This window comes from Euprymna scolopes, chromosome 4 (assembly GCF_053919585.1).
Source record: "Euprymna scolopes isolate OS-2025 chromosome 4, ASM5391958v1, whole genome shotgun sequence".
Taxonomy (NCBI): domain Eukaryota; kingdom Metazoa; phylum Mollusca; class Cephalopoda; order Sepiida; family Sepiolidae; genus Euprymna; species Euprymna scolopes.
The window spans coordinates 127,399,522-127,422,380 of NC_136485.1; positions in this window are offsets into that span (position 1 = coordinate 127,399,522).

Genomic DNA, 22,859 nt, shown 5'->3' on the forward strand with positions numbered 1-22,859 from the left:
ATACATATATATATATACTTCTATAAATGTATCTACGGAAAAATAAACAACGTTAAATACGGGACAAGTGATTTTGTCGGCATCTTAAATAACATTACCACAAATACATTAATATGCATGCAATATAGCGAGAAAAAATTCCAATATAAAAACATATATTTTTGTCCACAGGTATAGTCAGAGCAGGAAAAAGATAAATAAACCTGTATAAATATGCATGAAAATATATATGTATTATCATTCAGTTTTGCAAATATCTCAGGTGTACAAGATTTATTATATATTATTTATTTAGAAACGACATTGCCGTGTATTTTCAGTATGTGGTTTTTAATATTTCCTTACCATGAATGTATTGCTGATCAAAACACATCAATTCGTTAACCCTTTCTGTTACCAGATATCCTGTATTTGAAAATATAGTGCATGTTTAAGAGGAAATGAATTTCATTGATTTTTTTATTTTAGTTTAATTCGATTGTTTTGTTTTTGTTTAAATATTTTGTTTTTCATGTATGCTAGCTGAGAATGTTTATATTCTACGCGGTAAACTGGAGTACATATTTATGTAGTTACTTAATTTTTTTACAGACAACGGATATACAATGTACCAATGTGTCGATGCGTTATGTGTGTAGGTAAACATATACAGTGCACAAGTTCTGTAAACTGGACGAATAACACTACCTGAAACATTCGGTAACATGATAGTCCTCACGCATAACTGCCTCCAATTCAAGTACAGTAATCGTTGACAGTAATCCGTAAGTTGTGCACAGAAAAAGAGAATACATTGCGTTATATGTGTTTGTTTTGTTTTTTTTGTTTTTCGCCGGCGATTTTTTTTTAGATTTTACTTCACTTAACTTGGGGACGCTGAAATAAGAATCCTTCAAAGTTGGTTGCACGCGAAGCAATACCAATACAATTACTTGTTACAAGTTCTAGGTCTCTTCATCGTAAAATGCACGCCAGCTCGTCGCACTGCCAGGTAAGTATTTTAGGAACTAATTGTATTTATTGCAATCGTTTCTCAAATCTGTTCATTTCTAAATAACTCTCTAATTTTTGTTTCTATATTTAAAAGATGTTTTTCTTGTTCTACAAAACTGTACTTCCGTTAATCTGTACCGAAACTCAAATAGCGTCATTTTCGATGTTTGCAAATGAGGGCAATGTGATTCTTTATTCTTATGTATTCTGCTTGTTCAGTAGTCATCATTATCACAACTGGCTATCTAAAATTCTTTAAGTTTAGCTACACAAACTACACATTTAATCTAGCAAGATTTTTCGTTACCGAAAAGCCCCAATTTGCTGCATTTGAGTAATTGCCGCCATTTTTAATATTATGCGGACTCAGCATAGATAATATTGGTGTCTGATCTCAGCAATTTACAATTTTTATTCGGCTTGTGTGCTATAGTAGTTTTCCATTTTATTGATCATAATTTTTAACATCTGCGGATCCACCCGATGTTGCGACGCCATAATAGCAAAAATCTATAATATGTTTAGTACTGTTTAATATAACACCTTTTAGATTTTCGAAATCGTCAGAATAAAAACGATTCATTCAATCATTACTGAACAGTATTGCGATTATTCTATTATTATGTACTCAACCAAAAGACAAAGGCACAACACACACACATACACACACACACTCACATATATATATATATATATATATATATATATATATATATATAAAAGAAATGTTACCATGGTAAAACTTTTAGGAAGGTATCATATGCAACATAATATTATGAAGCATTTACTAAACAGCAACAATGCCAGCTAGGCCACTGAACAGAAAAATATTGATACTACAAAACTTAAAATTATTAATAGAGTAATTTAATTTTCTAAACTGTTAGAAAAATGTTCTAGGCATACACAGAAGTACTTGTATTATGTTTACATGACAATAGTACATGTCAATGCAATTATATTAAATTAACAGAATCTAGTATTATTCAATATAAAATGATTGGCATTTAGCAAATAGTGTTTTCATTTACTATATACAGTGCCTCGCAAAAGTATTGCATACATTACATTTTTCTTCATAACTTTAATCCAAGTTCAAGATTTTACCTAAAATTTGGTCAGTATATTCCTGTTACTATTATAATTTATATTTAGAGTAGTAATTACAAAATCAACGTTTAGAAAGTTTATATTTAATGGAAAATATGAATTAACAAACGCAAAATTATTGGATACACTTTTAAAAATGTTTCTTTCTGAAATTAATTTTAATGACTTTTGCTTAGTGTGTTGCAATAATGCAAACGAGTTATCACTGACCAATCAGATAGCTTTATATTAACATAATTTTATAAAATTCTTCCAGTTTGGCCTCACTCCTTCAATGTCAACCAGTTCATTTATAAAGATGCCTAAAACTAAAGAGTTGTCAATAGACATTCGTTAAAAAATCATTGATAAGCATAAAGAACGAAAAGGGTATCGAATAATATACAGCGAACTTAATCTACCGCTTAGTACAGTTGTAAACGTTATTAGAAAGTTTAAAAACCTTGGTGAAGCTGTTGCAAATCTTCCAAGATGTGGTCGGCCAAGGAAATTAAACGGAAAAAAAATCAAAGTTGTAAGCAGAAAGGTACAAAAAACAAAACTTTTCTTACTCGTGATTAAATTCAAACCGACCTCAGAGAAGCTGGGATTAATGTGAAGCAATCAGTAGAGTTCTAAATCGTGCAGGTTTTGTATCAAGGTCCTCAAGAAAAGTTTTATTATTGAAACTGAAACATGTCAGATAACGTTAGAATTATGGTAAAACATATGGGGAGCAACCCTAAGAATTTTGGCACAAGGTGATGTGGCCAGACGAAACGAAAATCGAAATATTTGGAAGAAACACAGCAACATGTACGTCGTAAAAATGGCACCGAATATAACACAAAGAATACCATTCCTACGGTGAAGTTTGGCGGTGCTTTGATTATAGTATTTGGTTGCTTTTTATTCAAAGGTACTGGTGAACTAGAAATCATCAATGGTAGAATGAATATACAGGGAGATTTTGGAGAAAACCTCCAGAAATTTGCTGATTTGGTGGGAAATAATAGCAATGTCCTATTTTAGCAGGAGAATGATCGCAAGTATACTGCCAAACTAACCAAATAATAGCTTAGAAATGACAGAATTGGCGTTCTTATTTGGGCCACAGAAAAAAAAAAGAAGACTCGAACGTAAAGACACGAAATAAAACGGAAACGAATTAGGAAATGGTACCAAAAATAAATGGAAGAAATAACGGTGTAAAACTGTCCTCAAACATTGAAAAAATGAAAACAGAAAAAAGAAAAATCTTAGGGAACGGAACGAAACGAAATAAAACGGAAACGATATAATGTATTGTTTATAAAAAAAAAGTAAGAGTGTGAAATTGCGAAAAAAATGTAACCCACGTAAAAGTAAACGCGGTTTTAGGTGTCAAAATGATATTTTAGATTACGAAATGCGATAATTACGATGGTATAGTTAATTTGAGCGGAAAAGTAATATCTAACTGTGGGAGCAGAAAGAAAAAAGGACCCCCTCCAAAAAAAGAAAAAAAGAAAAGAACGTTGTCAAACTTACCAGAAAGTTCGTTAGAACGTAAACAGAAAAAAAGAAAAATCGAAGTGGACTAAACCAAATAAAACAGAAATAAATATATAAAACTAACGATGTCAAACTTTCCAGAAAGATAGGAAAAATGTAAACAGAGAAATAGAACGGAACGAAAAGAAATCTAACGAAAATCATGTAATGTATGGTTTCGAGAAAAATAAATAAATAAATAAAAATAAAATGGAAAGAATGTGTTTTTGATTTGTCTGTAATAGTGTAAAAACGTGGAAAACGTGTAAGTAATGTATTTATATTTCCTAGCGTATAAATGCGAACAACGTATAAATAATACATGTAATCTATTTGTTTTTCTCTTAGTGTTAAAAACATCCGGCTGAATCACAAAGAAAGAAACGATGTTAAAATTGCGGAAGGAAGAGGGAAAACGGGAAGAGGGAAAACGGGAAGAGGGAAGGAAGAAATAAACAAAATGTAAAGTTCGTAGAAACAGAAACAAAGGATAGTTTATAAAAATGAAATAAATAAATAAATAAATAAAAATGAAAAGAAACATTGGTGAACTTGCCGAAAAAGAGAGGAAGCACGGAAAGAGAGAAGAAATAAATTTGAAATGCCGAAGAAAGTGAAATAAAACGGAATTGAAGTATCATAAGTTTTAATGCACTGTAAGGGAATTTAAAGTTTCTTTGGTTTGTGCTTGTTTTTATTTTTAACCAAAGTTAAAGTTAGCGTAGTGTGTTTCACCTTAATTGTAGTCCAGTTTTTATGAACAGCTAAACATGCGTTCGTCCTTATTTGTCTCCTGTGAATGGTCATGGACGGTGTAAATGAGTGGCAGTGGAAGTATGAATTTTTTAGAGAGAGATAAATTTACTTTACTACTTCCATCGATCGTAACCGGTTTTGGAAGCGAACTCTCACCAGATATAATATAGGAAGCACCGACCTGCGAGTTAGTGGATAGCTAATATGCCTATAACACACCTCAGATATCGCGATACAGTTTCTGCATAGTGCATCCAGATAAAATTTCTAGATTATTCATCCTCAGTCAAATCAGATGGGAAAAATGAGTTCATTGTATTTATATAGAAGAAGATAGATAGATTGATAGAAGAATATAGATAGATAGATTGAAAATAGAATAGAGAAGAGAAGATAATTCTTATTTTGACACTATAATAATTAAATACAGACACTAGTTTTTCATCCTTTCGCGAATTTTCAGTGCAGGGTGTCTCGATTAACACCAGGTGAGATTCGAATATATTCATATATATATATATATATATATATATATATATGTAACTATATATATATATAAATAAATATATCATATATTATATATATAATATATAAAAACACAATTTATATGGTTATGGTTATATGCATATATATATATATATATACATACACACATACACACATATATACATATACACATATATATACACATACATACATATACACATATGCATACATATACACATAATACACCCATACATATACATAATATATATCCAAATAAATAAATAAATGCATTAACATATAAATATAAAATATACACATACAGCAAACTATGTATAATTTAGAAGTACTATTTTCTTTATATGTAAAAAATAAAATAATATAACAGCCGATATCAGTATTGATTATTTCTATAATTCTCCAGATAAAAGCAATAAACTAGATAAGACAAAATGATAAAGTTCGGTAGAATCAGTGGAAAAACTACAATAATAAGAATGTATAGCAGTAAAAAAAAATCATAATATATTTTTTATTTAAGATTTTAATAGAGGGACTATGTAATTTCAAAATTGCAATACTTGTATTTTGCCCTATGTTGGCATTGGAAAATCAGGAAACGTTATTAGCCTAACTGCCTCAGAAAGGCAGAGGTTACAATATTTAGATCCAGGGGTGTCAGATTGTGATTTACATATAATACTCCATTTAATGAAGAAGCGAATATTCTTAGATTTAAGTTTTTTAATTAAAATAGCCAAAGAAGTTCCCTGGTTACTATTTGTATTTTTATTGTTATTATTATTAAAGTAGAAGTTGATCCGATGTATGCGTATGTTTTGGGTTCATTGTGGATACTGTTGTTTGCATTTAATATTAGATTGTTATTAAGGTCAGGATGGGAAGTGGGTGAATGGGCGGGGATGTTATTACTGGGCTGGTTCCCAAAGTTATTATCATGGGAGTTATTTAGTGAAGGACTATCATTATGTATATTATTAGTAATGCTATTAATCAAGCTTATTAGAGGACGGGGATGTTCAAGTTCATTGGCGTTTTTTTGGCCAATGATTGGCTATTGGAAAAGATTAGTAGTGTTTCGTTGAAGGGAATTAGATGGTATCTCAGTTACAGTACACGAATAAATCACATTTTCATGGATACAGTTATTATTGAGGGTGCATTCTTCTTTTTTGACAATTACATTTGGTTTTCTTGACCAAGGGAAAAGGAATTGCTTGGCCATCTTTAATGTCCTTGTTATTAGATGTTATGACTCCGTGGAAAAATTAGGCATTGTAGCATATGATATCTTGATAGAAATTTTGTTAAACAAAGTGTTATACCTATGCGAATACCTAAAAGAATTTTCAACAATATTAAAGAATTCCTTGGGGATATTAGTTTTTATATTGGAGATGAAGGGGGGATTAAACCAAATATTATTCTTTCTCCTCGTCCTCTTTCTAGTGGAAGATCTGTCTATGTTAGTGCTTTGGTTATATAGTTGACATTATTATAGCTATTACTTAAAAATTAATGATTTCCTTAAGTTCTGGACATGTTATGCGTAATTAATTAGCGTAATCGGCGAGTTTCTTGGTTTTTATGGTCATATTTTATTTTTTCCGTATAACCCGAATTTCTAAAGGGAGTTATTATAAAACATGGAGTTTGGATCCAAGTTCTTTTTGTCAGCTGAAAGTATAGATATTCTTGTAGAGATTGAAGGTATTATAGATTAATTATTGAATTAGGGTGATTTGAAACTCATGCACATATAATAGTGTGAGGTTTATGCTTATGATATGGGCTGTATGTTTCAGAGTTTAGGTTACGTGATATATCTAAGAAGTTAGCTGTTTTCTTGTTATGGAGAGTCCAACGTTATTAAAAACCTATGAAGATCTTTGACAGTTTTCTCATACTCTCTAGGTCTGGCTCTTGTAGCGAGGAGGGCATCGTCTCTCTAAAGACATCCCTGGATCTGCTTGAAATATATGTTACGCTCTTTTAATAGGAAGATCCTGACCAAATCTGTCACCTGTGCCGAGGATATCAAACCTATCAGAGTCCAATGCTTATCGTCAAAGTAAATGCTTATTGTCAAAGTAAACGAGAGAATGTCTGGCCAAAAGAATCAATCTTATTTCTAAGTCTGTTAAATCTGAGTGTGTTTTTTTTGCAAAAATGAGGGCCTTCTTTAAAAGTATAGGTGGAATTGATTGGTAATAATTGTTTATGTCAACTGTAATGAAACTTAGATTTTTTTATATTTGAGATTAGTGAACCAACTGATTACTGATTGAGAATTTTTCCAAAGAGGTAAGCTTACTTTTTCATTACTGATGGGACACTTCTATCTAGGATTTTTTTGCTGACAGCCCCAATATCAGAGCTAGAAGGGCAGATTAACCTAATAGTAGGGTTATCTTGGAAGTTAGGTTCGTGGTCATTGAGCGTGAATCTCGGTGTGCCTGGAGTTAATATTTTCGTATAATTATGACTGTTCATCTTTATTTGAAGGTTTTTGTATCAGCATTGATCTTATCTAATATGATAGGAGGTGCCACTTTGTAAGACTTGTAAAGCTCTTGATATAGAAGCTTTTGTATTTAGGATATTGAAGTTTGTAGTCATTTTTGTTTTGTTAATAGAGAAGAAAATATAGGGCATGGATTTTACTTTTTGAGAAAAGTTATTAATTTTTCTAGAAATAGAATTAGGAGGGTGCTTTTGTTTTTTAAATTTAATCCTCCTTACGAGAGCTATCATAGAGTTTTCAAATTCGTCAAGGTAAGGATTGTGTGCGGGGTGTATAATTGATTTAAGTTCGTAGAGCTTAGCAGTCCTTCTTTGAATATTTTCTGCTCGCTTTTGGAACTAATGATTTTGAGATTCCGGATGTTCTTTATCAGCAACAGCAAGTTATTCTTCATGTTCAGATGGTAATGGTAAGCCTTCCATCTTACATTTTTCAAGAAGAAGTTTAAAGCCTTCACGAATCTAAAGATGTATGCGCTTCTAGAAGGGATGGGGATGTTTTTTGCAGAGAGGGGGAGATATTCTTTGTCGATCAAAATTTGATGGGATCAAAATGCTCAACTATTAAGGAACATATAAATTAAGGAAAACAAAGGGATGTAGTGTTTACGTGATATACACAATGATAAACTTCAAACTAATATAAATAACAGTATTTATATATAGAAAATGTAATCCCAACCGAATTAAAAAAGCTAAATACGCAATAGAGAGTAGATCTTATTATAAGAGAAGGAAAATAAAAACTGCACGTTGAACTTTACTGTCAAAATTTATTGTTCGACTGAATACTCCAAACAACAATTTACAAAGTCCTTATTTCGCGGAGTTTCAAAGAATACTTTGCTTATTATTGTTCCCATCAGAGGACATAAAGAAATCAGCAAATTATATTTGTAGCAATGCTAGAATTTGCTAGTTTATGCATTAAGTGAAACAGCAATTTATTGTAGTTATAAATTGTCAAATAGAAAAATGAAAAAATATTGGATATTTAAAAAAAAACTAATATAAAAAAAAAACGCGCATAATATTTCAGCTTGAATGAAACTCCTCTAGAGTTGATCCAAAATGCAAAATAGTTCTTTAGATAGAATGTATTCCAAGATAAATCCAGCGTGACGATGCATATAATCCATTATGTATATCAGGTAAACACTACATCCCTTTGTTTTCATAAATATATATATATATATAATATATTTATGCATATATATGCATATATATATATATATCATAAGGCGTATCAAGCTATTTAGAGCGGTAAAATAAAATGCGGAAAGAGAAAATAAAACTGACAAGTATACAGAAGGACAGACGGAGAGGCGTTACATACTTAGTATATGCAATTCATACATTCATATTTTATTATCTTAATAGACCAAGAAATAATTCTTAATTTCATATATTTTTATTCGAAATGATTTGATTTAAACGTTAGAATTTAAATAGCAGATTCTTTAGTTGCAGTCTGATAATTTTTAACTACAGTGACTTTTATATAATAGTAGATAGATTAATAGATAAATACATGTAATAGTAATTTTATGAAACTTATATACATTTTTAGTTGTGATGTGCTTCTGAAAACATAGCCAGAGATTCCCGAAAAGATTAATTTCCTTGTTTAGAAAATTTTATGAAACTAGTGTTCTAACAAAAGAAATGCTTTCATAATTCCCTTAAAATTGCATTATGTGATGCAGCGAAGTTTCGATGTATTTCACATGGCATTTAAGATATGCAGATTATTTAACCTATTGTTTTTAGAGAACAAAAACATACACACCATATATATATATATATATATATATATATATATATATATATATATATATATATATTTTCGTGTGCGCGCACGCGTGTGTGTGTATAAAATATATGCATATACTTGCCGGATGCCTGGTGTTGTCCGATCGTACGATACGCTTTAACATGGTATTTTAAGTTATGTTGATAGCGTATGTATTATTGTAGAATCAATCCTTTATAAATTATTATATATTAAGAGAAACATTTTTTTTTCCGGTGAACTAATTAACAAATTTTTTCAAAACTAATTTTTGGACTCTACGATGGAAAAGTCACGTCTGATTAATGTTTAGTTTTAAATATGTAAACGAAGAAATGATTTGTGGCGATTTTAAATAGCACCTCTTCTTTTATCTTAAATTAAACTAATTAATAAGAAGAAATATAAAATGGTTAGGTACCCTAGGCTTGAACAGGGGATCATTTGATCTGTGCTATAATGCTCTACCACTGAGCTATATTTCCAGATGACAATACATCTGTCTTTTTTAAAAGAATAAATGATTTACTGGGATGTTATTATTTCCTGTGACCGGTGTAACGTAGAACATTCCCTTGTAAGAATTCTGCTCTTTATCTGTAAGAGAGAAAAAACTATTTTTAACACCCTGAGATTTTATTATTTCCGTTCGCCGGTGTAACATAAAATATCCCTAAACATTATTTTCTTAATAAGTTCCTTAAACTCCAAAACTAAAACATTACCGACATACCAAGCGCCCCCTCCCACTTCCCCCCTGTTCCCTTCCTCTCTTTCTTCCGCCCTCCTCGCACACCCCCCTGACCTCATTCCCTCATTCACTCTTACATCCCATAATAACGAACATTTCTGTAAAAGTCTGAGGAAGCTAAAGACGGCCAAAAAACGGTTGGGTAGCTGAAACAATAATGTAACTTAACAGAAAGATACGGTAATAAAAATAAAACGCATATATATATATATATATATATATATACACACACTCACACACACACACACACACACACACACACACACACACACACACATATATATATATATATATATATATATATATATAGGAGAAAGACTAATTTTTAAATCGAATTTGTTCTATATTCGCTCCTTATGAAATGAATTTCTGTACAAAACAACTAGACATATAAATTTTATTTTGTTTGAAATTTGCAACAGATATTCTCCGCCGTCTCGGAACCTATGAAGTAGAGAATCACACACATGCAAAGTTATATATAATAGTAGATTGATAGATTCAAACACCTAAATATATAGAGAGGAATAAACAGAGGGAAAACAATGAAGTAAACACGGATAATCATTACGTTTGTAGCAAACCTTACATTTTTATTAAAACACAACAGAGAACATTTTATTCAATTTGACATAAATCGAATGGCGTATAATCGAAAACGAACACTCAAGGTTGTCAGCTTTTGACTTTTCTCAACTTAACAATTCTTACATATCTTACTGTAACTTTACAAAAAAAAAAACACTCATAAAAATCAAGGTTTCAAAATTTTTTAGCCCTAATTGAAAAATTGCAAATAGATGTAGGTGCATATGTTGCATACTGAGTTGAGCAACGCAAGAATTGTCACTGGTTGTGCACACGTGCAATGGATTCTTGACAAACAATAGTGATTGTCAAACTGTAGAAAATACGTGCAGGAGTGAGATATTGAACAATCGAAAATCGGAATGTTTTAGTCTCGGGTTGGAATATCAAATAAATTCCCGTCGAAAAATTGTCAATATAAACAAATTCCAAACCAGGACAAAAAACAGAACGAAGAGAACGAGAAAGAGCCGACCGATTTGTTATCGTCTCCACCACCAACTCATCTCTTTCTATACGTCGAGTCGTTGAGTTGAAATAAGAAAAAGTTTCGTGTAAAAAACATTTCAGCTACTTTTTGTAAAAGCAGGTTGATAAACGATATATATATATCCGCACGTACTTTTGCATCCGAGCTAGAACATTATATAGACTAGAAAAAAGGTCAGAACAAACGCAACAAATATAAAACACATAGACTGCAACGTAAAGATTCAAGAAAACTTAAATACTTGTCCATAGAGAATTTTATATCACATCTAAATAAGAGAGATTTGAAGTTGTAAAGTACGTCCGCCACCTTAGCTCGCAGGAGGAACATGCCTGATTCGAAACGACTTTCATTTTCCCAGCCCAAAAAATTTATACATAAAATTGAACATTTCAAAACTTATAATTGTATTGTTCTCCCACTAACGGGAACTGCGGATATTTCACGGCTGACTTTCATATGTAATATCTTGATGTTAGCATTCTGTGGATGTTCATCGTAAATACAGACTCCCTGATATCATCGTATCTTTTTGTTAATACTACAAAAGTATTTATTTAAGCTAGCAGAGACATCTTGCGTAACCCGGTCGTAAAATACGCTTGAATATGATATTTTAATTCATGCAAATTTCGATTATATTGTTATACTCAATTTTCTATCGATTCTTATATATTATAAAAGTGTGATTTCAAAAATAAGAAAATATATACATATAACTTGGGTGCATCAGATTGAATCGGAACCGAAATAAAAACTTACGAAGAATTCCTGGAAATATTATTTACTAGCAATCGGTGCCCGGCGTTGCCCAGGTGTTTTGAGGTGTATGCTGAGAAAAAAAAGGTCAATTTTTTTAAACTTTGACCCCTATTATAACCTCTTAACATTTATTGTTTAGGGATCAAGTAATATTAATAAGTTAGATCCATGTCCAAGGAATCTATATCTAAAATATCACATGTTTTGACCCAAAATTGTAGGAGGAGTTTGGTAGAGTTCTCAAAGGTCAAATCGTTGAATATTGACCACTTAATCGCGAAATTTCTGTCGAAAACCTATCACATCGATTTTCCCAAATCTCAGTACCCTGTATATCAAATTTCGAATCTGTAGGCTTAAAATTGACAGAGTTTTAGCGTAGAGAAATGCACACAGACGCACAGACACACACAGACACTATCACTTATATATATATATATATATATATATATATATAAACATAAACATCAGATATATAAGGATAATAGTACGCCATATATATAACAAAAGACCATTATTTACTGAAGTGAAAGGAAAACCCGGGGGAACTTTACCCAAAAATAAATCTATATTTTTGTGTGTGTATTGATAGTCTTATCAACACCCGTTTTTTCTATTTATTTAAAAAGAAAATACAACTTTGTTATTTATGAGTCGTGGAATTGCATTCATCTACAAAAGATCTAGCTAATGTGCATATTTTTTTATCGTTTTTAATTAATTCCCTATTAGTTTTTTTTTTCGGTTCTCTTATACGATGATCATCTTTATTAAACTATTACGTGTAATTATATTCATACAGATATTCTATATGATTTATATTTGCGTAATATTTGCGTAGAAATGAAGAAAATCAAATTTACTGTGTGTTTATCGTGTTGCCATAACAACGTGACGTAGCCAAGGACGATAGTGAACGTGAGTGTGTGTGCGTGTGTGCGCGTGTGCTGGGAATGGATGACAACGTTTTTTTTCGTGCTGTGTTTATATTATGCATATTGTTTCGTATCTTATCAACTTTTTCGAATCTATGTGTACAGTAATACAAACCCGTTTTTCGAGCTGAATAAATATGTTACATTGAATAAAAACACGAAAAATATACCCAGTTTGGTAGAAAAGTAACTTATCTTGCCTTTGATAACATTTATTTGTTATATATTTGTTTTTTGACAACTTTTTCGAATCTATGTGTACAGTAATACAAACCCGAAATGAAAAGACCACGAGTGAACGCGCGTTGTTTTATTTTAGTTTAGTTTCATATATATATATATATATATATATATATATATATATATATATATATATATATATATATATATAAATAAGTATTTTTAAATTTTATCTTTCTAGCATTAAAAAAAGTTTTAAAATTTTATCAGCCGGCATAATTTATTTTTAAATATTGAAAAATTTCAGAAAAATTAATTTTTGCTAGATTTTCAAAACATTGTTTTCGTGTTGTGTGTACGTGTGTGCGGCTGGCACCAGAATGGCGGACGCGATGTCGGAGGTTGGATTGTTAGATTGTGTAAGTTTCGTATTTTTTTAATTTGTAAATAACAAGTTATGAAAAAATTAAACCCTTCCAAGATGGACAATAAATAAAGCCATAATATTTTATGGTAAAGGTAAGATCGTAGGAACCATAGTTTTTTAGGAGATGTGATTATTGGATTAACCAATCAGAAATCGTCTGTGGCACACACATCTCTGTTTTTATAGATATATAGATAGATTATAAGAAATAGAAAGGTCATAACAATTACACTTCAGGCACTCGGAAGAAAAAAGATGTAAGCGTGACACACAAAATACTACATAATATATGGTAACTATATATAGATACTTCTATTAATATGCAGTTAGAGATGTGGAAATATTTTCAATATCATGTTCGGTAAATTCTAGACAAGATTACTCTTTTGATTTTATGTAGATTCTCTTAACTTTCCACCGGAATATTGATATCTAGAATTATATATATATATATATATATATATATATATATATATATATATATATATATATATATATATATAGTAATTTATAAAATATATATGGCGATTAAGCTACACTGAATATTCTGCGTTTCATCCACTGTAGGATTCGTCAGGCTTATGCGCGAATTCTGTGGTTGCTTCTTGTTTTTATATATGTTGAGGATGTCTAGTTAGCCCATCAGCTTTCTAGTATCCACCGCGCCCCTTCCTATCAGCCAATTGGCATGCATTTTATCGAACAAAGGATCTCTTTTCGAACTAGGTTAGAACAGAATATTCAGTGTAGCTTAATCGCCATATATATTTTATAAATTACTAACTAGCTCTACCTACGTATTGCGCACTTTTGAAGTAAATACTTAAAGTTTATGCATAAATCTATACTTTCGTATATTAGGTTTATGTGAGTAAATGAAGTAGTTATATATATATATATATATGTGTGTGTGTATATATACACACATTTGTGGTGTGCGTATATATATATATATATATATATATATATATACACACATTTCTAGTGTGCATGTACACACACACACCTATATATATATATATATATATATATATACGTATATCTAATGAGGCATACTATATACGTATGGGAGGGTCGAAGAGTAAAAATCTAAGAAAACATTCACAGGCACATCTATAATTTCTGATAAAAAAAGAACAAAAAGCAATTAAAATATGAAGCAATGAATTAAACACAGACTTTAAAATAAAGACGAAATAAAACTCTAATCTAATTTGATTTAATGATTTGCAATTTCACTTCATATGTTTACGGCAATTATACAAAATAGAAATAGTTTACACGATGACCAAAATAACTGAGAACGCATTTGTGAATAAAAGACAAAAACAAAACAAATATAAACGTAATAAATACCAAACAAAAAAAATTGAGTAAAGGAAAGAAGAATAGTTGAGAGTCAAAAAAAAGAGTAATTTAATTAATTGTATTTTTATTTCATAGACATTTTTTTAAAATAGTTTTTACAAATTAATAACAATAAAATGAATAAAACAGTTTGCCGAAAAGATTCTTAATTGTCTTTGGGTGTCTGCTGTCTTCAAATACGAAATTAATCAACAGATAATAAATCTATAATAATTTCACACAGAAAGTAATCAGGACATTTTCTATCGACAGCGATATCTATGGAAAATAACTTTGAATAAACTAAGAGAATATAGTGACTCTGTAAGAAAACATACAGTATTTAGTGAAATATTTTTAATCAGGAATATAAAATGCATATTATATTTACTAACAATCTCTCTCTGTCTTTCTCTCTCTCTCTCTCTCTCTCTCTCTCTCTCTATATATATATATATATATATATATATATATATATATAAAATAAAAATTACAATTAAATTTACCAAAATGATCCAAGCTGGTAAAACTAAAGTATATTATAAATATTAAAGACTTTTGATTTTGATTCACCTTTTCAGATTTTACCGTCATTGGATACTTTCACCAGACTATCCATTCACGTGAAATCACCTTTTTCTTCACCCTATTCCCAATGTTTCACCTTTTGTTATCAAGTAAGATCTTGCACTTACTTGCAGTTTCATCAAATATTTTTGCATGCAAAACCCGATCCCGCATTTTGCTAATTTCTACCCTCTGATGTGAAGGAAAGTATTTCTTCTAAACTCCGCGGATTAAGGACTATCCACTTATTTAGTGCTTCCTTTTCAAATTAAATGTGTTTTTAACTCTTTTTCAAAGTGTTTTTTTTTTACATGTGTTATTAATTATTGATGTCTTTTATCCCTAGCTGAAATTGAACCGCGTCACACTTTTCACCAGAAAATTTCCAGTATTTGTCCTGGTGTTTTTGTTTTCTAAATTACATTCATCCAGATGAAGTCACGAAATAAAGACGAAACGTTGATCTACACAGAACTCGGTTTGTTCCTTTTTATTTATCTATTTCTTCGGAATACGATTTCTTTTATTCTCATTATATATATGCATATATATATATTATATATATTCGATTTGTTTTTACATACGCAGCAATTTGTTGCTACACAGTCATGAGCATGGTTCGGCCTTCTAGTGTTTAGTAACTAGAGACCTCTTCAGGCAACAAACGCTTATTTACGAAAGCGGAGTTTTTGAATTCCGCTTTCTTAAATAAGCGTGTGTTGTCTTAAGAGATCTCTAGTAACTAAATACTAGAAGACCGAAACATGCCGGTGACTGTGTAGCAACAAATTACTGCTTATGTAAAGACAAATTGAAAATGTAACTTGCTCTACTTCCGTATTGAGCACTCTTGTATTAACCTCATTATATTTCATTGGTTACCCTACTTTTGAAAGATAGCAACCTCAAATTAAATATATAATCGTAGTAAATACAGAAACCAGGAAATAAAGTAGCACGTTTTTATATATTAGGAAAAAATATATAAATTGTAAAGAAAGCCCAAAAAGAAATGTTTACTTACATTTTGAATATACAGTAAACTTTCGCTTCGATATGGGCGACTTATATCAAATAACTATTTGTGTTTCCTTTAGATATGTAAAAGTCTCTCTAGATCATTAACCAATGGGACAGTAAATTGACCGTTTTTTTATTTCTTCAAGTGAAAGCACGCGGCTAACGTGACAATGTTATAAGATATATACGTGCACAAATTTGAAATATCATAATGAATCAATATAAAAATGTCTGAGAAAGGCAAAACGATATATAGCTATATTTATATTTGTATTTTATTCAGGTAAACAAAATAAGCATTAGTCGACACTACTCTTTCAATGTTAAAACAAAAAACTTCATCAGGCGACAAAGTCTTATTAAAAGACTGGCCACGATTGAGATCGGAGACCTCTGCCTTGAGATGAAATATATTTATGCTGACACAGTAGATCTATTATAGGGAGTATACCTAAATTAAATAAAATCATATCCTGCTCTTTTTATTGAGCACTATGAACGATCTCAGTTTATTTAAATGTAAATATATATATATATATATATATATATATATATATATATAAATTTGTATATGCATATATATATATATATATATATATATATATATATATATATATATATGCAGGTGTACACCTATAGATATTCAATGTATAAATTTAACAAAATATATTATCATACACTGATTAATTGAGTCGTCTGTGAGGAAGTTTAAATGGACAGTTTAATAAAATCACGCCTCTTAACCCTATCCCTTTCCAAGACATCGGACCACTGCGCTGTCATATGCCAAGGTTAAGAGTACTCGGCACAAGGGTTCGACTCGTTTGACCGGCGATACACTTACATAATTATTGATAAGGTTTATAAAAACAGGAAACACACATATGCCTATATATATATATATATATATATATATATATATATATATATATGCTTTTTTACTTTAGGTGACGTATGTACACCCCCATTTAAAATCTATAAAATTTAATTAATAGTGTTAAAACTGTATATATTGATAATTATTTTCATACAATCATGGACGTATAAATGGCTTAAGAGACAGACATGTTTTCTCATCTCAAACAAACAACAACATACAGAAAAGTACTATTTCAATGTAAGCATCATTTAATTTTAATATCTAAGCTATGCAATGAGGTCTTACTAACTTTATAAAGTCATAATACTTATATTATTCTCAACTTGCACCAAATACAATTTACGAAATTATTATATTAATGAATGAGATAAATCACAGATTAGAAATCAAGTTAATTGTCCTATTACATTGAGATGATATTTTCTGGAAGATCCTAGCGAAAAATGGTAAGCTCAATATATAATATATATATATATATATATATATATATATATATATATATATATATTAGTATGTTTGGGCACCATTTTCTCCTTTATGCACCTTTCATTGAAGAGAAGAGACGACTCTTGTTTGTTTCTCTCACAATCCATTTTTTTCTTTTTGACGGACTAGTTTCTGAACATACTGTTGAAGTGTAAAAAGAAAATTCGCGAAGGTTTTCGAGCTTCATAAGTCGTCCTCAGACGTGTGATGACGATGATAAAAAATAAGATAATGAATTGAATAGAAAAACGATTAAAATCATTTAAAATTCTTCAAAACGTTTAAGCAAGCTATCTACTTCGTAGTGAGCTTAGTTAATGGTTGCTTTTTAATAAGGATTAACAAGGCTACAATAATTGGGAGGCGTACATCACAATATGAGACAGCTAAATCGCATTGTTCATTATTAGCATGTATCTAGATTCGGTTTTGGGTGTGTCGTGTGCTGTGAGGCGCTGATAAATAGAGCTATTCGGGGAAGATGGGTAACATATTAGTCAAAGAGATTCTGGTTCAACTCATGCCCAATTCAATTTTTTAAAGAACAGGTTCTAAGTTACGTGAGACACGCGACACATGTGGAGTTTGACAGTGGGCTAATTAAATACAGGTCTGAATAGGGGTTTACGTAATTTTAACAGCCGGTTCGCCGAACTCATAATATTTTAAGCACCGGTTCGTACGAACCGGTGCAAACCGGCTGAATCCCATCAGTGCTCATGCCCCATAGGATAATGTGTCTCTAAAAATAACACATACAATGGAATTACTCGAATTAGCATCTCTGAAACGTGTATATATATATATATATATATGTGTGTGTGTGTGTTTGTGTGTGTGTGTGTGTGTGTGTGTGTGTGTGCTAATTCCAAGTTGTTACCCACATTTATTAACTTTTACCAAAAAGGAGCAAATGATCAATTCTCAACAATAATTCAATATAGATTTACCAAATAAAACTATATGAGAACAGCATATATGTACATCGCGTGCACACACACACGCACACACACACACACACACACACACACACATATATATATATATATAAAATATATTTTAGTCATCGACATACAGACCCGTTTCGTTGTTTCACAACTCATCAGTGCCGCTAGACTAACACCTCTCCCAAGCCGAGGATCGAACCTAGAACCGTCGTGATGACAGTCGGCAGTCCTAGCCCCTGACTACGGAATCGGTGGCCGAAATTAAACTGTCCGAACGTCTATTTAAATAAACATCCGTCCGCCACTCGTAGAGGGCTCACACGTTTGTTTGTAAACAAACCGCGAGCTTCGCATTACAAATCTGTATGTAATCTCATATACGTTTATTGAAAAGTATGTTTAGATCTATAGGTGGTGTAAAAATTTGTTGTTCTCAATTTGTCATATTGGATTTTGCAATTTAATGGGGTCCTTCGTCCTTGGTCAGAAAAGTTATCAGCTGTAATCTAAATCAAAACCGTATAAATCTGGCGATTTTACGTTTGAGCACAGTCTATTCTTTCCCATAATTTTCCTTTGAATCAAGGAAGCATGGCTCTCGTATATTGAAAATAAAGCAAATAGATGAACTTATATATATATATATATATATATATATATATATATATATATACTTGTTTATTTTTATATGAACATGCTCACATCCCGCTGCTATAAACAGCCACTTGTTTCAATCAAACAAAATTATATCAAACTATTCTATAGATTATTCAATGAACATTTGAATAGTCAAGTCGCTGCCTGATGATATCTGTTGTTTGATTGAAACAAGTGGCTGTTTGTGGCAGTGGGATGTGAGCATGTTTATATAACAATAAACAAGTATTATCAGCTCTTTTTATTGAGCACTATCTAACAAACTCGTTCAATTCACTAGTCCATTACTTTTGAATAAAAAACCCCGAGTATATATATATATATATATATATATATATATATATATATATATATATATATACATATATACATATAAACATTATTATGGCAGTAGAGTTTAGTTCCCTAGAAGTACATCCATTGAAACATCATGTGTCTGCCAGAAAGTGCTCAATGAGTTAACAGAGCAGGTATATTTAATTTATTTATAAAAACATTGATGGCTACATATGTGCATATATGTTTCTCTAAATTCTTGGCCTCAAGGCGTACTCCTCCCAGTAACGGGTGATTACAGAAATATGTATGCACATATGTAGCCATCAATGTTTGTATAAATAAATTAAATATATATATATATATGTATATATGTATATATATATAATTTTATATAATACATGGCAGATGAGATATCTTTGAAGTACACGTCATATATAGCGTCATACCAGTTAACTTCGAATGGTATGACTATAAACTAAAAGTGGAAGCAAATGTAACTCTCTTAAGGAGACTAGTTGAACTATAGCTTGGTCATTCTTATATTGAAGATTACTGACAGTCTTCAAGAAAGCTGTACAAACGTGATCACTGCAAGTGCTTGGATAGTCCCAGAGGAAAAATCAGAATTTGTTTTACAAGAATTACAAGGAGATACAAGGAGATAGAAAAGTACAAGTGTCAAAACGAATTCAGCAAAATCCGATCCCCCCTCCTAAATGCATTTACAAGACAAAACTGAGCGAAATGCAAGATAAATAGTTTAGTATTACATCTCTTGAAATAGAAAAATATGTAGATACTAGCAGGGAGACACGACATTGCCCGAGATTGAAAAAGGATAAACAAATGCCTCACCATTCCCATACATTTATTGTCATCGAAATCCGTGAACGACAGTTTTTTAATCAAATTTATGTCCGGCTCTTGTCGGGAACTCATCAGTTTTCAGTGGATTAGTGCACAATACATTGTAGTTCACATTGCACTGTAGGGACTCTGCTTTTGATTTTATAAAATTATCCGTAGAAAATGACTTCACTTTAAGGTAAAAATGCAAACGTAAAGTAGCATGGTTCAGTTGTGCTCTAAACAGAATCGTTCATTTCGAACACTCTCATATCTAATCAAAGGGTCAAGAGTTGATTTTTTTTATTTTTTTTATAGAATCACTTGAATTAAAGTTAAACATGCAAAAGTAAAGTGTCAGGGGCAAATTATGCTCTAAAACGCAACATTAATTTCAGACGCGCTCCTGTCTACTGATAATTTTATAGGCATGACCTTTCTGCTTGTGTGATGATAAAACTTCTACAATGCACTTGTGATTTTAGGTTGTATAAAAGTGATAATTTTTCTCAAAATCGAACTTCGTTGTTTGATCGTATTTTTTCGATTATCGATTTTCAATACTTATCGGACGCATTTCGATAAAAAAGGCCTATGTAAGAACACTCCCTGATATATCAAGTACTGTCTTGGGAAATTACAGAGACATGCTGCCTTTTATACAATAGTAGATAAATAGATAATTCTAAAACAATTATATGATGCCTTCAAACGCGTGTACGGTCTATTCATCACCCGATATTTCATCACACAGTTATATGTTTTTTTCATCATGTGAACAGTTGATAATATCGAGACGTTTAATCACTTAGAGATTTCCGGAAGCGCTTGAAGGCTATTATTTTTTCACCACACGACATTGTCTTTTTTAGACCCCTTTAAGATTATTCTTCATAATCTGCATATCCATTTTTGTGAAGTATTTTCCTCATCTTCATAGTTGTTTATACAACAAACTATTTGCAGAAATTTGTTTACATTTTTAAATAAAAAAATAATTAATTAAAAAAGTTATGTTTATTGTTTATTTGTTAAAATTTTTGTTTAAAAACTTTTTAAGATTTACTTTAAGCGAACAAATTGCCTCTCCTCTAACTCTTGCATGATTGGCGGTATTATCCTATAGATTTTAATCTCTCTTAAAAACACCCCCAAAATTGTCAAAAGGGCTACAAATTTTACGTAATAAAAACTATAATCACATAAATAAGATTATTACATACATATTTTTTCCTCATTGGGAGGTGATTAATTGTCTCGGTGTCGAGTGATTAAGTGCCCATGTGATGAAAAACTGTTATTACATGTCTAGTGACTATATGTCCGTGATTAATAGTCGAGTGATATATGCCAGATGATGAAATGTCGATAAAACTTTCAAAACAATATATGAACCACAGGCTTCAGGCACATTCCACTGTACATTGCTAATAAGATAAAACTGATAACAATTATTCCAAATATGTTAGGTTAACTCTTTACTGAACAGGTATTCAATAATGATGAGGCCATTGATTATTTTACAGGAATCGATACAAACTAAACCCTTGATAAGTTGCTCATCATTTTGAGAGTTGTAAAATAAATCGCGTGACAAAAATCCAAACTCTGATAGCATACACTCATATATATATATATATATATATATATATATATATATATATATATATATATATATAAGGTAGGTGGTCCTAAATGGACAAAACATCTACATAGGTTCTTACTTTCATTTTGGGCGAAAGCCCATCTTAGCACGAACATAATTCGATAGTGCATATCTACATGTAAACAGAGCTGCGAAAACTACAGACGAATCTCTATGTTGCCCGCATTTGGGATTTCTATGTGTTATTTTTCTTTTAATTCTCGTGGTAATAGTAACCTATAGCTAGAAACTTGGGTCAAACGTGACTTAATAATATATATATTATATTATAAGACGATTTAAGATTCTGCGATCTTATACCTTTCGAAAAAAAAAAAAACAGCCAACAAAGTAGCGTGAAAACAATTCTTAATGTTTATATTTATGACTAGCGGGGCTACCCGGCGTTTTCGGGGCCGTATAAATAATGAAAAAATTGAAGTTGCGTATGTAGATGCCTATAATGCTCCTTATCTTGAGTTGAGCATATTGCGAAGTAATACACGATAGAACATTAGCGCATTAACTGGTGCTCTTTTTGGTAAACAAATCGAGCTTAGGTATTGAGATTATGTTAAAACATCGTTAATTCACTACCCGCACAGGAGCTGCCGATTAGCGTAAGGTTCAAAGCCTTGTCTGTCGTATGGGCGGTTGGGTTTCGATCCTGGCTTGAGGTAGTTGCTTGACTAGCCGCACTGATGAGCTGTATTAGAGCGAAACAGTACTGTATGTAGATATATTTATATATATATATAAATAAATATTTATATAATTATTGACTATAATAATTATTAAAATTATATATGTAGATATATATATATATACACACACATATATGCCTACATGTATATATATATCC